The following is a 15815-nucleotide window of genomic DNA, read 5'->3' as shown; positions in this document are numbered from 1 at the left end:
CCTCATCCCCACTGTGAAACATGGCGGAGGGAGCATCATGGTTTGGGGCTGCTTTGCTGCCTCAGGGCCTGGACAGATTGTTGTCATTGATGGGAAAATGAATTCCAGAGTTTATCAAGACATTTTTCAGGAAAACGTACGACCATCTGTCCGCCAACTGAAGCTCCGCAGAGGATGGGTGATGCAACAGGACAATGACCCAAAGCATACAAGTCATTCAACAAAACAATGGCTGCAACAGCACAGAATACGCCTTCTGGAGTGGCCCAGTCAGAGTCCTGACCTCAACCCGATTGAAATGCTGTGGCATGACCTTAAGAGAGCGATTCACACCAGACATCCCAAGAATATTGCTACACTGAAACAGTTTTGTGAAGAGGAGTGGTCCAAAATGACTCCAGATCGTTGTGCAGGTCTGATCTGCAACTACAGGAAACGTTTGGTTGAGGTTATTGCTGCCAAAGGAGGGTCAACCAGTTATTAAGTCCAAAGGTTCACATACTTTTTCCTCCCTGCACTGTGAATGTTTACATGTTATGTGCAATTAAACCATGGCAACATCTAATGTTTGTGTAGTATTATGTTCAGCAGACTGTGTTCTTCTATTGTTGTGACTTAGATGACGTTCAGAGCACATTTTATGCCCAATTCATGCAAAACTCCACATAATCCCAAGGGGTTCACATACTTTTTCTTGCAACTGTATATAATTTACAATTTGTATTCTCTAAAAGGAGCAGTACTGGGAGGTCTGTGAGGGGCAGAGAAAAGAAACCGTGCTCGGATGTGGATAGGGGGCAGAGAAAAGAAGCGGTACTCGGAGGTGGGTAGGGGGCAGAGAAAAGAAGCAGTACTCGGAGGTGTGTAGGGGGCAGAGAAAAGAAGCGGTGCTCGGATGTGGGTAGGGGGCAGAGAAAAGAAGCGGTGCTCGGAGGTGGGTAGGAGGCAAAGAAAAGAAGCTGTACTCGGAGGTGGGTAAGGGGCAGAGAAAAGAAGCGATACTCGGAGGTGGGTAGGGGGCAGAGAAAAGAAGCGGTGCTCGTAGGTGGGTAGGAGGCAGAGAAAAGAAGCTGTGCTCGGAGGTGGGTAGGGGGCAGAGAAAAGAAGCTGTGCTCGGAGGTGGGTAGGGGGCAGAGAAAAGAAGCGGTGCTCGGAGGTGGGTAGGGGGCAGAGAAAAGAAGCGGTGCTCGGAGGTGGGTAGGGGGCCGAGAAAAGAAGCGGTGCTCGGAGGTGGGTAAGGGGCAGAGAAAAGAAGCGGTGCTCAGAGGTGGGTAGGGGGCAGGGACAAGGGTGACTTGGGGAGGGGTGAGGAGCACATGCACCTTTTGATTGAGAAAAAAAGCCTTAAGTGTATATAACCCTTAACTATGTTATTTTCTTCTCCTATTTTTTTTATATGTTAAATTCATAATAAATATTGATTTATGTCTGTTCAATAAGTACAAAAAAAAATACCTGTTGATCCTGCCAGATGACAACTTACTGCGCACCCAAATAAGTTACAATGTTCCAAGGTCTCCATGTGGAATACAAAACACTCTCCCAATATGTTAGGGTTATTGTAAAGTTGCTACATAAGAACTATTAGAGGAGAATACACGAAAGTACTGTCAGTTATCTGCCAGCCAGGAAGGACCTGAATAAATAATTATTATTATACAGGATTTATATAGCTCCAACAGTTTGCGCTGCGCTTTACAAAATGAAGGTATGACATAACAGTTACAATACAATTTAGTACAAGAGGAAACAGAGGGCCCTTCTTGTTAGAGCTTACAATCTAGGAATAAATGATGATCTATGCCAGCAGTCTCCAAACTGTGGCCCTGGGGCCGAATGCGGCCCTGTGCATATCCTTATCCGGCCCTTGGGACACTATTCCTCTCACTTATATGAGGCACCTTTCCTCCCACTGACACCAACAATGGGACAATAATTCCTCCACTGACATCAACAATGGGGCACTATTACTCCCACTGACACCAGTGATGGGGCACTATTCCTCCCACTGACAACAATGATGGGGCACTATTCCTCCCACTGACAACAATGATAGGGCACCATTACTCCCACTGACACCAGTGATGGGGCACTATTCCTCCCACTGACAACAGTGATGGGGCACCATTACTCCCACTGACACCAGTGATGTGGCACTATTCCTCCCACAGACATCAATGATGGGGCACTATTCCTCCCACTGACACCAATAATGGGGCATTATTCCTCCCACTGACACCAGTGATGGGGCACTATTCCTCCCACTGACACCAGTGATGGGGCACCATTACTCCCACTGACACCAGTGATGTGGCACTATTCCTCCCACTGACACCAATAATGGGGCATTATTCCTCCCACTGACACGAACGATGGGGCACTAATATACCCCCTAATACCAAAATTGGGACATTGTTTACTCCCACTAATGCCAGGACATTTTCTGCTCCTACTGGCCATGGCTCGACCCCCCTAAAGTCTGAAGCACAGTAAACTGGCCATTTGTTTAGAAAGTTTGGAGACCCTGATCTATGCCATCAATGCCACAAAATGTCTTAAACCTTTAAATTGTCAGTCAGAAATGCTGCTTATAAGATCTAAAAATAGTGAAGATAAAATATTTGCCCCTTTCTTTCTTGTCAGTTATTCTTAACATGCCGCCAGTGTTATCTGCCAAGAAAAAAATCTGGCAACAGATATAAGATGGGTGTAGAACATGGACACAAACTATCATTAGTTTTTCCAATAGTAAGTGAGTCAATGCTTGCTTTGTCCAAGTTTCTGTGTATAAAGAGATATTAACATTTATAGGAAATAGTACCAGAAATTGCTGATCCGGGGAATATCCGATTGCTTGCTAGGGGATCCCCCCCATTGGACCATGCTTTGTAGGATTCTTTATGCCTCCCTCTGGATCAACTGTGGGTACAGAATTTTGTATATGGAGGTTTTCTGTTTATTTTTTTCTATTGGTTGAACTAGTCTTTCAACCTGAATAACTATGTGACTATGTAACAATGAGGCACAGGCTGCTGACAACTCTGCTGCTACCCTGGAGGGAAGCAGCAATAAAAGAAAGACAATAAATACTGAGCATTCATAAAGTATTCAGACCCCCTTCATTTTTTTTATTTCGTTATGTTGCAGCCTGATACTACAGTTGTTTAAATATTAATCTACACTCAGTAGCCCATAACAATAAAGTGAAAACAGAATTTTAGAAATATCTGTGAGTTTGTTAAAAAGAAAAAACTGAAATATCACATGTACTTGCACCTTTGGCAGCAATTACAGCCTTGAGTATTTGTGGGTATGATACCATAAGCTTTGCACACCTGGATTGGACGATTCTCTACCATTCTTATTTGCAAATCCTCTCAAGCTCAGTCAGATTGGATGGGGACCGTCAGTGGACAGACACTTTCAGTCTCTCCAGAGATGTTCAATAGGGTTCAAATCAGGGCTCTGGCTGGGCCACTCTAGGAAATTCACAAAGTTGTCCCTAAGCCACTCTTGTGTTGTCATGGCTGTGCATCATTGTCCTGTTGGAAGGTGCACCCTCGGCACATTCTGAGGACCTGAGCTCCGGGAAACAAGCTTTCATTGAGGATATCTCTGTACTTTGCACAATTCAGCTTTTCCTCAACCCTGATCAGTCACCCAGTCCCTGCTACTGAAAACACCCCCACAGCATGATACTGCTCCACCATGCTTCACTGTTGGGATGGTATTAGGCAGGTGATGAGTGGTGCCTTGTTTCCTCCAGACATAATGTTTAGAATTGAGGCTAACCAGTTCAATCTTGGTTTCATCAGACAATAGAATCTTGTTCCTCACAGTCTGAGCGTCCTCCAGGTGCTTTTTTGCAAACTCCAAGCAGGCTTTCACTGAGGAGAGGCTTCGGTCTAGCCACTCTGCCATAAAGCTCAGATTGGTGGAGGGATGCAGTGCTGGTTGTCCTTCTGGAATTTTGCCCCATCTCAACACAGGATCTCTGGAGCTCAGTCAGAGTAATCGGTTGGGTTCCTGGTCACCTCTCTTACTAAGGTCATTCTTCCTCAATTGCTCAGCTTGGCGGGGCGATCAGCTCTTGAAAGAATCCTGGTTGTGCCACACTTATTCCATTTAAGAAAGGAAGTTGAATTAAACTTAAATAATAATTACATAAAAATTAAATATTAAAATAAATCTTAATAATTACAATAAATAAAAACACTCATTATTATTTATTACAGGTATTTATATAGCGCTGTCAATTTACGCAGTGCTTTACATACAGTATATATTGTACATTCACATCAGTCCCTAACCCTCAAGGGGCATACAATCTAAGGTCCCTAACTTAAGGTGGGAATACATGATTAGAAAATCAACCGATCGGTCATCCAACGACCGAGAGGCGTTCATTCCTTGGCTGTGGCCCACATTAACCAATATAAAAAAATCGTTTTTCGGGCAATACGTAGTGTTGACGTCTTCCATACAAGTGGAAGTCATGCGGTGTGTGTGTGACCTTGGAGCCACGCTCTTCCAGCCAGAATGAGGATATACACAACAATTAATAACAATGAGTATAATATCGTTTATTACATGACCTATATACATAAATAGTGATATATAAAATATAATCTGCAGAATTCTGGTTTCATTATCTCATTGGGCCAATCTACTTTTAACATTTGGATTTTTCGTTCATGTTTATGAAGATTCCTTGGACATAAACATCCGAGACATCTTCTGTTTCCGCTCATGCGTGATCGCGCTTGATAGATTTTTTTTCGTAAGACCGTCATACCACCGCCAGGGGAGGACTGACCATTTGGAAACTCAGGCACTGCCCGAGTGCCCGGGGTCAGTAGGGGGCCCCATGAGATGCCCCTGGTACCTTTTTCATGGGCTTTTTTGAGTTTGGGCAAGGACACAGGGGCCCCATGATCCCTTATTGCCCGGGGGCCCCATGAGTTGTCAGTCCGCCCCTGACCACCGCATAGAAAATCGGTCGTTCGTATACAAAACAACAAAATTTTTCACTGTTGTTCAACCGGATTTTTTTGTTCACAATATGGTTATCGGTTAAAACATCCTGCTCATCAACAAAGAGAAAATTGTTTGATCAGTGGTTCCGTGAAATTTTTCGTACGATTTTCTTATAGTGTGTACGGGGCATTATATACATACACATACTAGGGACAATTTAGACAGGATCCAATTCACCTACTAGCATGTCTTTGGAGTGTGTGAGGAAACCAGAGTACCCGGAGGAAACCCACACAGGCACAGGAAGAACATGCACCCTCCAAGCAGGTAGTGCCATGGTTGGGAACCAACAACCCTAGTACTGCCATCACATCCAACAACGCCACCATCAAACCCGCCCCGCAGGCCAGAGTACTTGGTGTCATTCTGGACTCCAACCTATCCTTCCAGCCCCAAGTCCAATCTTTAACGAACTCATGCAGACTCCACCTCCGCAACATCGCCAAAATACGCAGGTTCCTAACCCCAGAAACCACTAAACAGCTCATCCACTCCCTCATCATATCACGACTCAACTACTGCAACTCCCTCCTCACTGGCCTGCCTCGCCGCTGGCTATACCCGCTTCAGTCGATCCTGAATACGGCTGCCGGACTCATTCACCTTTCCAACCGCTTCGTTTCCGCCACCCCCCTCTGCCAATCCCTCCACTGGCTTCCGATTGCGCAACGGGTCAAATTCAAAATCCTAACACTGACGTACAAAGCCGTCCACCATACTGCCCTGAACTACATCACTGACCTAACATCCAAGTACCGCCCAGCATGCACACTCCTCTCCTCACAAGACCTCCTTCTCTTTAGTTCCCTGGTCTCCTCCTCCCATGCCCGCCTCCAGGACTTCTCCAGGGTGTCACCCATCCTCTGGAACTCCCTGCCCCAACCCATCAGATTATCACCTACTCTCCTCTCCTTTAGGCGCACCCTGAAAACCCACCTCTTCAGGGAAGCCTACCCCACCCCCTGCTAATTCCCGACCTCCTCCACTCTTCCTACCACCCCATCCCCCACAGCTATCTCCTCCTGTGCCACCATCCCCTCCCTCCTAGATTGTAAGCTCCAAGGAGCAGGGCCCTCAATCCCCTCATGTTTTGCATTGTATTGGTATTGTTCTGTCACATGTTCTGTCCCCCTTTGTAATGTACAGCGCTGAGCGAACTATTGGCGCTTTATAAATACTGTATAATAATAATAATACTGCCAGGTGGAAGTGCTAACCATTTAGCCACTGTGCTGTCCTGTCCTCATCACCATCATAATAATAGAAATAATAATAGTTATAATTAAATAATAAAAGAAACATTAAAAAAGTAGATGACTATACTGTAGATGTATCACATTGTCTGATCTGGCTGCAGCTGACTGGTTCTGATGGCAGTTCTTTACCAACAGCATTTTAGAATATCCATCTTTCTGAGCATACCGTATTTGCCGGCGTATAAGACGACCCCCCTACTTTTCCTGCTAAAATGTAGTGTTTGGGCTATACTCGCCGTATAAGACTACCCCTCTTCCAGTGCACACCAGTGGGAGGAATAGTGCCCCATCATTGGTATCAGTGGGAGGAATAGTGCCCCATCATCGGTATCAGTGGGGGGAATAGTGCCCCATCATCGGTATCAGTGGGGGGAATAGTGCCCCATCATTGGTATCAGTGGGGGGAATAGTGTCCCATCATTAGTATCAGTGGGGGGAATGGTGCCCCATCATTGGTGTCAGTAGGAGGAATAGTGTCCCAACATTGGTGTCAGTGGGAGGAATGGTGTCCCATCATTGGTGTCAGTGGGGGGTGAAATAGTGCCCCATCGTTGGTGTCAGTGGGGGGGGGAATAGTGCCCCATCGTTGGTGTCAGTGGGGGGGAGGAATAGTGCCCCATCATTGGTGTCAGTGGGGGTGGAATAGTGCCCCATCATTGGTGTCAGTGGGGGGTGGAATAGTGCCCCATCGTTGGTGTCAGTGGGGGGGGGAATAGTGCCCCATCGTTGGTGTCAGTGGGGGGGGGGGAATAGTGCCCCATCGTTGGTGTCAGTGGGGGGGAGGAATAGTGCCCCATCGTTGGTGTCAGTGGGAGGAATAGTGCCCCATCATAGGTATCAGCGGGAGGAATAGTGCCCCATCATTGGTATCAGTGACACCAATGATGGGGCACTATTCCTCCCACTGACACTTGCTGACTCTGTTCTCGTATGGTGCTGCTGCAGCCAGCATATGTGGTTGCAGCAGCACCTCTACACTGACCACTTACCTGCTGGTCCTGCACTCGATTTTCGCGCGGCCGCTCGGCTCCACCCTCTCGCCGGTGATTGGCCGCCTGTGTGCCTTTCCTGAGCTACAGTTCTGGCGGCCAATCGCTGGTGAGGAGGCGGAGCCGAGCAGCCGCGCGAACTCCAGTGGCCGAACTGAAGGCGCAGCCGCGCTTCCTGGACCGGATCGTCGTGGGACCGGAACCAGGTAAGAAATAGCCCCTGCCCACCCCTGTACTTAGTGTCCCTTCCGTTAGGGGAAGGAGGGGGGCGGCGGCGGCACCGCGCCGCCCCCCTAAAAAGTGTCATGTCATGTTATACCGGCGTATAAGACGACCCCCGACTTTTGAGAAGATTTTTAAGGGGTAAAAAGTCGTCTTATACGCCGGCAAATACGGTATATATCTTTTTTTATGATGTTCTTGTGTATGACACAAGAATATTTTTTCTTTTTCATTTTTGTGTTAATGTGAGCAAAAGGTTATTTTATTTTGCCTTGCTAAGTGCTATTACTAGCGAGTGATTGCTACAATGAATGGCCTGCTGCCAGGCAGGGGGTCTCTTATAAACCTCCTGTGTGTTCCTCAGCAGGATCTTCCCAAGTCTTGATGGCAGGTGATGAAGGTTCACAAAGAATGCAATTCCCAGCAAGTGATTAAACAGAGTGCAGAGCAGCTGGATGTGGTGTCTGTCAAACTCAAGTCCAGGGAGTGAAAAATGACAAGGTACACAACACTTTTCTCACTAAGACAAAACAGAGGAAAGGAAGAAAAAGCCTCGGGTGATGCCGTCAAAAGAAACATCTCAGTCTTCAAAGCAAGAGGAATAACACGCGTAATACTGAGAAAAAAAAACTGGACAGTTTTGAGTGTGTACTTGTAGAGTTTACTGCAGGAAGCAGTGAGAATAAAGTGATGAAAAACTACAGATGACCCAATAAATTTGTAACCACTTCAAATGCTCCAGGCCATATGTAAGACCTTCATCAGTAGCCTAGTGTTGGTTACTACCATGTCCAAAATGACTTTACAGGATGCAGCCTTATCTTTCTGTTTCGATGAACATATATTACTTATATACACAGCTTGATTTGTTGCTTATTTTCTTTTCTTCTTGTCATGTTTCCTTTCCATTATCCACGTGAAATAGATTAACCATTCTCAACAACAGTTCCAGAGTCCCAGAGTTCCTTCAGAGGTTGGAATGGTTTCCTTGAGCTGTGGCTGATTGACTTTCCTATTTGATGGTACCGTCAGTTGGCAGAATGAGCTTGACATCAATGATCTTTTTATCTGTTTGGATGACATCTGACCAGCAGTGGAAGTGGCGCTTTTATCCACTGACCCAGCCTGATACGGTGGTACCATGAGGTATAAGGCAACTGACACCCAATCAGGTGTATTCAAACAATGGCCATATCTGTAATTAACAACTGACTGATCCATCTGATTGCTGCTGGGAGAATAAGTGATTGGATTTTCTGGATTTTTCCCCCCCGATCTTTGTTGTTTTCCTCACAATAATCCTGGCATTTGAAAATTAGATGTGCAGAATGAAAAATGTTGTGATTCGTTATTTAAATAATTTCATGTAGTAAAATTAGTTACATTCATTTAATTTGTTTTCAGAATTCGTGTAGTTGTGTTTTGTTTATTCGTTTTCGAATTTGAATTAAAATTCAATTAATTGAAAACTATCGAATTGGAATTTATTCTATTCAAATTTTGGAAGACGGTTATATTCTTTCTATTTTTTTTTCTATTCTTTTATTTTCTCTTTTATTCTTTTCCATTCTTTTCTTTTTTTTTATTTAAATATTTATTAGTTTTTCAGATTAACAATCTTTTCAATTTATCCCCCCCTCCTAGACCCACCCCTTCTACCTATTCACCACCCTTCTCCCCTGCATCCCCCCCCACGACTGCAATTTCCTATTCCTTTCTAGGGATCCAATCTCGACAAAGGCAGGAGCGAGTAAAGGCCTTATTGTTTTATATTAATCCCCCATCAACTCCACATTTAACTTTGACTTTTTAAATGCATCCCATTTGTTCCATCTTATATGGGGACTCTCCATCTTATCTTCATTCATATGGTAAAGTTCCTCCAATCTACATATTGGATCTACCCTGTCAACCCAATCTTTTATTTTCGGCACCTCCTGTCTCCTCCAAAACTTGGGTATCAATCCCTTTGCTGCGTTCAACTAATACAATAGACCAGATTTTTTTATATTTTTTGACTGAAAGCTTGGTACTGTGAAAAAGGCAAGTCTCTGGGTCTTTTATTACTTCTACCTCTGAAATTTTGTGAATCAAACTTACTATTTTCCCCAAATACTCTTGGATTTTAGGACATTCATACCATATATGATACATTGTGCTTCTACCTCCACATCCACGCCAACACAAAGGTGAATTATCCGCACTTATTCTATGTACCACACTTGGTGTGATATACCATCCTACCAAACACTTATAATTCATCTCAACATCCTTCATATTTACATTCCCGTGAATTACTCTATACATTATCCTCTGTTTCTCCACATCTAGTGTCAGTCCCATATCCCTTTCCCATTTTTCTATAAATGGAGGCCTATATCAGTGTCTATTTCAGTGAGAATCTTATATATTTTAGAAGTTGCATGTTTCCCATCTCCCCGTGTATCTAACAAATGCTCAAAAGGGTTCCAATCCTTTCTTATTCTTAAAGGCTTTGGAAGCTTCCATATAAAGTGTTTCAATTGAAAATAATGCCACTGATCCATTTTTGTGAACACATCTTTTTTTTCCAGTTCCTTAAGTGATTCTATTTCCTCCCCCACCATTATATCCTTTAATTGTGCGTCTTCCTTCTTTATCCGCTTCCCTGTGATACCTTCTTTACCCAGGGGGAAAAACTCTGTGGACCCTAAGGGCATTAATAATGAATTAAATTCCCATCCCATCTATTTGTGTAAAGCATCCCACACTCTTAAAACATTTAATGTGAACAAGCTTGTGCTATCTACTAATCCTCGGTATTGTGGAGGTAACCATATGATTCTACTTAAATTGGTACAACTTAATGTATTTTCTATTTTAACCCAACTTTTCCCTTTTGCATTATGTGTCCAATCAAAAATTCTCACCATTATTACCGAGCTATAGTATCTTTTCAAGTCTGGTACTCCCAGTCCACCTCTCTCTTTATTTCTACTTTAAGATTTCATAGCTTATCCTCGGTTTTTTATTCCTCCAGATAAATCTTGTTAACATTTTTTTAATTGTTCTAAAATATACTTCTGGTAATTTAATTGGTATCATTTGAAATTTATATAGAATTTTTGGAACGATCGCCATTTTTATCAAATTTATACGTCCTATCCACGACGAGGTACGCCCTCCTAATTTCCTTAGTTCATCCTTAATCTCATTTAAAAAAGGGATGTAATTATTTATGTATCTATTTCAGGTACTTATATAGCGCCGTCAATTTACGCAGCGCTTTATATATATATTGTACATTCACATCAGCCCCTAACCCTCAAGGGGCGTACAATCTAAGGTCCCTAACTTACATTCATACATACATGGGCCAATTTAGACAGGATCTAATTAATCTACCAGCATGTCTTTGGAGTGTGGAAGGAAACCGGAGTACCCGGAGGAAACCCATGCAGGCACAGGGAGAACATGCAAACTCCAGGCAGGTGGTGCCGTGGTTGGGATTTGAACCGACTTTAGTACAGGCGGAAGTGCTAACCATTTAGCCACTGTGCTGCAATTCATTTTTTACAAGTACTTGGAGGATACAGTTAGTTTTATTCCTAAGTATTTTAGTTCTTTTCCTCGCCAAACAAAGGGGAATTCCTCCTGTAATCTATTTTTCTCACTATTTGGAAGATTTATATTTAAATTCTCTGTTTTTGTTGGATTAATTTTTAAATTTGATATCTCCCCGTACTCTTTCAATGCTCTCATTAAATTTGGCAATGTAATCCTTGGGTTTCCCACATAGAACAGCATATCATCTGCATAAGCTGCCACCTTATGCTCTGTGTCTCCTATCCAGATTCCTTTTATATCTATATTATTCCTTATTGTAGCTAATAGAGATTCTAATAACAAAACATACAGAAGTGGAGACGGGATAACCCTGTCTTGTTCCGTTTTGCACCCCAAAATACTCTGATAATTCCCCATTGACCATAATTGCTGCAGAGGGTTGACTATATAATTTCCTTATCCATTCTCTCATTCTCGGACCCATCCCCAATACTTCCACTGTATCCAACATGTATCACCAGTCTACTCTATCGAAAGCCTTTTCAGTATCAATCGAGAGAACCACCACAGGGGTTTTTCCTTGTCTACTTTTTTGTATGAGAAACAATGATCTCAGTCCGTTATCACTACCCTCTCTCCCTGGGACAAATCCTACTTGATCTATGTGTATCCATTCTGGCATATGATCTTTTAACCTATTTGCCAGAACTTTTGCATATAGTTTAGCGTCTGTGTTTAATAAGGAAATCGGCCTATAACTTGAACAGTGAGTATCATCCTTTCCTTCTTTATGTATGAGAACTACATGTGCTTGTAGGGATTCCTTTCTCATTTCCATCTCTCCACCCAATGCATTCATATAAATCCTCAGTTTAGGTACTAATAGTTTTTTATATTTTTATGATACCTTACGGTATTTCCATCTGGTCCTGGGCTTTTCCCTGCTATTATACTTTTTAATGCTGTTTGTATCCTGCATTATTTCTAATTCGAGAGATTTTAATTGTTCCTCATTTATTTTTGGTAGTCCCGCCTTTTTTAAGTATGTCCGTCTTTTTTCTATTTTTCCTGCTTCTTCTTTATTTCTAGAACTGTGGGGAATAATATTATATAAGTTATTATAATATTCTTTAAACACTTTAGCTATATCTTTAGTTGAAAACACGAATTCTCCTTTGGGATCTCTTATTTTCTCTATATAGTTCCTGGTTTTCTTTTTTCTCTGAGCTCTCATTAAATACTTTCCTGGCCTGTCTCCCCATCTATATCTCTCACTTATCATTTTATTAAATACTCTTCTCTTCTTCCAGGAAATTATTTAATTATTCTCTTTTGTTTGTTACCCTCTGCATAATCTCTTTTGTTACTCTATGTTTGTGTGTCTGTTCTAGCTCACAGAGTTCCCTTAGAAGCGTATTCCTTTTTTCTCTTTTTTCCCTCTTCTGCTTAGCTCCTATCGTTATCAGAATTCCTCTAATATACGCCTTATGGGCCTCCCACACCGTTGCCACAGACACTTCCTCCGAATCATTCTCTTCAAAGAATTGCTCTATTTCTTTTTTAATTTTCTCATCAGTCTTCTGATCCTGAAGAAGTGTCTCATTTAATCTCCAACCATTTCCCCCCTTCTGCTCCTTCCCCCATAATAGTTGCATTGTGACAGGAGAGTGGTGCGATATTGACATCACTTCTATTTTTACTTTGACCAAAGCCTCAAGGAGTCGATGTTCCAGCAATATATAATCCAATCTTAAATACTCCTCATGTGCATGTGAGTAAAACGTATAATCTCTGTCCTTCATATGCTTAATTCTCCATATATCTACAAATTGACATTGATATATCATTTTTTTCAAGGATCTCAGAGATCTACTTTACTCTTTCTGCACAGGAGATGTCATGTCTATCTGAGGATCCATACAAAGATTGAAATCTCCTGCCACAATTAAACCACCTTTTTTGAAATCCAATAATTTTTTCAGAGTATCTTTTAGGAATATCTCTGGTTTTTTATTCGGGCAATAAATATTTGATAGTGTGCAATCTATTTCTTGTAATTTTCCCTTCAGAAACAAAAATCTGTCTTCAGGGTCTACCAAACTGTCTTCCAATTTAAACCTTATATTTTTTGCAAAACCTATTGCCACTCCTTTAGCTCTTCTAATTGGGGAATCTGCATAAAACCACATTGGATAATATCTGGAATTCAATTTCACATTTGTTTCTGGCCCCAAATGTGTCTCCTGTAGAAAAACCACTGAGGACAATCTATGCTGAATCTCTTTAAATATCCTAAATCTCTTCCCAGGGCTATTTAAACCATTAACATTAAAAGTCACAAAGTGAATTTCTTCCATTCTTCCCATTTCCTCCATCCCCAGTCTCCTCCTATCTTATCCAAAACTACTCCATTGTTCCCTAAAACTTCTCCAAACTATTATATCTCCTACTATATTGCAGAGTCTTCCCCCTCTCCCCCCTCCCCCATCCCCACCCTCCTCCCATCCCCTTCCCTCCCTCCCTCCCCCCACCTTCCCCTCCCACCATCCCATTTTAGGCTACTTTCTTGCCTATAAATCATTTGTGGTCCTAACCCCACCTTTGATTCAACTTTAGAGTGAAGCTCTGACCATGTACGTTCCTTGAGTATTCATACCTAAACCTCCGTGTCCTGCCTTACTCAAAAAAGGAGGAAAAGAGAGGGAAAAAAAAGAGGCAGAAATAGAAAGAAAAAATAGTAATAATAAATATAATGTTGAAGGAGGGAAGAAAAAAGAGAAAAAGTAAAAAAAAAGTAAAAAAACCACACCAAAATACTAAGAGGGAAGCAGAAATGGGTCCTATTTACCATCTCTACTCCCTATTCCTTCTTGACACAACCTGCAACCCTCTTTTCCTTTAGCCCGTATATCCCCTTCTTCTACTTCCCACCCAGGGATATCTACTTTCTGTAAATCAAGTCTCTCACAAAAGTCACTTAAGTCTTCCGGATGTCTCAATCTTGCTGAACGACCATTTTTCCAACCATTTAAACACGCCGGGAATCCCCAGCTGTATCGAATATTCTGCTTTCTCATCTGCTCTAATAATGGTTTCAGAGATCTCCTTCTTATCAATGTTTCTGTGGCTAAATCAGCAAAAATCTGTATATTTATTTCTCCATATTTTATCACAGTTCTTCCTTTTATCTTCTTCCAGATTTCTTCTTTATCTCATTCATATAATTATGAAATTGCACAATTACATCTCTACGTCTCTCGTATTTTCTTTTCTAACTTCTTGTTGATGTCTTCCTATTCTATATACTCTGTCCATTTTAAGAGTCTCTGATGTAGGTCTGTCCATTATAGTGTTCAGCATTTTCCTTATTATTCCCATTAGATCTTCTTCTTGAGATATCTCTGGAAGACCTTGTATCCTTAAGTTACTTCTCCTATCCCTATTCTCCTGATCTTCTATTTTATATAGCAGATTTCTTTGTTCTTTTCTTATTTCTATCATCCTTTTTTCTAACTTCTGGATAATTTGGGCATGTTTATCCACCTTTTCTTCCGTCTCCTCCACTCTGGACAATATTTGCCCCAAGTCCTTGTGTATTTTCGCCATTTCTTGTTTTATGGATTTCGCCAGTCCTTTTAACCTCTTGCCGCCTAGCCAAAGGCCATTTGGCGGCTGGCAAAATCCCTCAGCATTCTCCCGGGCATGCGCAGTTTGCGCGCCTGCAGAGCCGCACAGCGGTGCGATCTGTGACCGGGCGTGTACCTCAGACACGGCCGATGACAGATCTGAGTACCGGCCCCGTTGCCGGTACCATGTGACCTGCTGTGACCAATCACAGCAGGTCACATGACAGTTGTATACAATGGATGACTTCATTCATGCCATCTATTGTATACTAGTGTGTCTAGCTGTGAATGGTCACAGCGATCACATGCACAAGATGGACCAATCACAGCCCAGCTGTGTCATGTGATTAGCTGTGGCCAAATCACAGCTAAGCATAAAAAAAAAAAAAAAAAAAAACCCTGAATGAATTGATGTCATTCAGGTAAATGCTTGCTTAAAGTAATTCTTTGCTATAAGCAAATTGTGTAAAATAAAAAAAATAAAAAAATACTGATCACTTCCCCAAGTGGTACAATGTTACTATGGTAATGTTGTACTACTTTGGTCATAGTGAAATATGAAAAAAAATCTTAAAAAAAAGAAAAAAATTTAATAAAAAATTAAAAATAATAAAAAATGTTTTAAAAAATTTGATCTTTTTTTTTTTCATACTGTCACCAGTCAGTGTCCCTGATCACCGCCATGACAGTTATATGATGATGCTGTACTGCACTGGTGACAGTATGTAAAAAAAAAAATTGTGAAAATAATTTTTTTAATTTTTTAATGTTCCGAAAAATTATGACAAAAAAAATACAACTTCAAAAAACTCGCCATGCCTCTTATGAAGTATGTCAGACTGTCTACTTTGCAAAAAGGGGTCATTTGGGGGATATCTGTACTGTTCTGACATTCTATGACCTCAAGAAATTAGACTGGCTGTCAGTACTTCAGGATTGATCAATATTCAGATCTATCCCATAGTTTGTGATCTCTATAACTTTCCTACAAACTAAAAAATACATCCTAATTTGGGTTATTTTCACCAAAGACATGTAGCAGAATACATCTTGTCCTAAATTTTCGAAGAACAATGATTTTTTTGCAAATTTTTATAACAGAAACAAAGAAAAACGTGTTTTTTTCAAAATGTTTGGTC

Source organism: Staurois parvus, unplaced genomic scaffold, assembly GCF_062004578.1.
Source record: "Staurois parvus isolate SC_StPar_1 unplaced genomic scaffold, SC_StPar_1.0 ptg000432l, whole genome shotgun sequence".
NCBI classification, from domain to species: Eukaryota; Metazoa; Chordata; class Amphibia; order Anura; family Ranidae; genus Staurois; species Staurois parvus.
Note: the sequence above shows the minus strand (reverse complement) of the source record.